Consider the following 1,993-nt stretch of genomic DNA (forward strand, 5'->3'; position numbering starts at 1 on the left):
TGTTAAAATTTCCTTGTTTGGAGATTTAAGGGTTTAATTTTCCTTTAAAGCAAGATCATTCACTTTGCCTGGGATAAAAGAACAAAGAACAGCAAACTCAGTAGCACCAAATGGGGTTTAACACAGAAAATCTGGCCAGGTTTCTCCTTTCAAATGCAAAAGTTTACATTAAAATATATTTATAAATATTAGTTGTTTTTCCTCCTGATTCAATCCTTCTCCTTCTTGTAGCAGGAGCCCCAGAAACCTAAACAGCATGTGCATTACTGACTAGAAATACAATCCAGCTGCCCCTTCCAAACTGGAATCTGATTACAAATGGACTGGCCTCGCTCAGAGCTGCCCTCAGTGACAGAAGTAATATCTACGCTCTCAGAGAAGACGGATACTGAGGATGCCACCAGTCAAAAAGTTGAACTCTGTGCACTGGGTCCAGGATGACTTGCACACCCTATTCACTGCGCAGTTTCTGACCACCACGGACAGGATAATCTTGGAACACCAGTCTCACTCAATGATGCTGCATGTCCGTGCTCACACTGATAGTAAACAGGGTAAATAGCATTCCCATGACAATTGGAATAAAGATGAAATTGAGGGTGGTGACCTGCAGTAGGCAGCAGTCGTGGTCTGGGTTGTTATGAACATCTTTGTACTGAATGGGAGGCTGCAGTCCTTCCATACACTTGCTCTTTAATCTTGGGGACTGTTTTTTGAACTTGAAGTTGGATTCCCACATTGGTTCCTGTCTGTTCCCAACAATCTTTCTGCACCAGAAAAGTAAGCATTTGGAATTCTTTAATATACTAGAAGTGCTTTTTGGAATGGCTGGATTCTTGGAGATTTGCGCAGCAGATGGCTCATACATGTGGTCCAGAGACCGGATCACACATGCCTGAAGACAGTGCAGCGTCTCCACTGACTCAGGTCACAGGTGCAAAGGCAGAGAGGCATCCAGTGTGCAGTGTCTTCCGTACAACCTTGTCCAAAAGGTAGCAGTGCAAATGAGAGTCCAGGCATTCTTACAAATCAGGGAAAAATTCACAGCGTTCTCAGGACAGATACAGGGGGCCAGCAATAGCCAAATATCGATGGGATGCTCTTCTCCTCCAGTCCCATCCAGTCTTCTCTTGTGCCTCTTGCTCTTCTTTTTTCTGGAGATAGTTCTCTCATGGATGCTTTCCCTCCTGGGCATCAGTCTCACCACTGCTATTTATGATGTCACAGGGCTCACCAGCTCCAGAAAGAGCTTCCACTGAAGGAAGCTGGGAGGCTTCCTGCTGAACGGCATTGGCGACAGCTTTCTTGACCCTTCCAGACCTCACGACGGCTGGATCTGAGTTGGCAGAATCCACCACGGTCACTCCGCCTGAGCAGGCATCTTAGGCCTGGCACTTGAGTCGCTTTCCTCTCTTGGGCATGGCGACAGTGTTGGGGCGAGACTGGGTTAGAGGGCCAGGACCCCAGGCCATGTTTCGGGCCAGAGAGTGGGATCTGTCAGCCTAGGGCCAACTCTGGCTGGTTCCGCTGCCATCCCACTCCCGGATGTTGAGTTTTAAGCCAACTTTTCCACTCTTCTCTTTCATCTTCATCAAGGGGCTCTTTAGTTCTTCTTCATTTTCTGTCATAAGGGTGGTGTCATCTGCCTATCTGAGGTTATTGATATTTCTCCTGGCAATCTTGATTCCAGCTTGTGCTTCATCCAGCCTGGCATTTTGCATGATGTACTCTGCATAGAAGTTAAATAAACAGAGTGATGATATACAGCTTTGATGTACTTTCCCAATTTGGGACCAGTACATTGTTCCATGTCCAGTTTTAACTATTGCTTCTTGTCATGCATTCTGGTTTCACAGGAGGCAGGTACGGTGGTCTGGTGTTTCCATCTCTTGAAGAACTTTCCACACTTTGCTGTGATCCACACAAAGGCTTTAGCGTAGTCAATGAAGCAGAAGTAGATTTTTTTTTTTACCAGCTGAGCCACAAGGGAAGC

General features: G+C 46.2%; 1 pseudogene; it reads right to left on the minus strand.

The window, feature by feature from the left end:
• Positions 1–364: 364 nt before the first annotated feature.
• Positions 365–1,472, minus strand: LOC138084519 (transmembrane protein 183-like; annotated as a pseudogene).
• Between the last annotated feature and the right edge of the window lie 521 nt (positions 1,473–1,993).

The sequence above is a fragment of the Capricornis sumatraensis genome, chromosome 8 (assembly GCF_032405125.1).
Source record: "Capricornis sumatraensis isolate serow.1 chromosome 8, serow.2, whole genome shotgun sequence".
NCBI classification, from domain to species: Eukaryota; Metazoa; Chordata; class Mammalia; order Artiodactyla; family Bovidae; genus Capricornis; species Capricornis sumatraensis.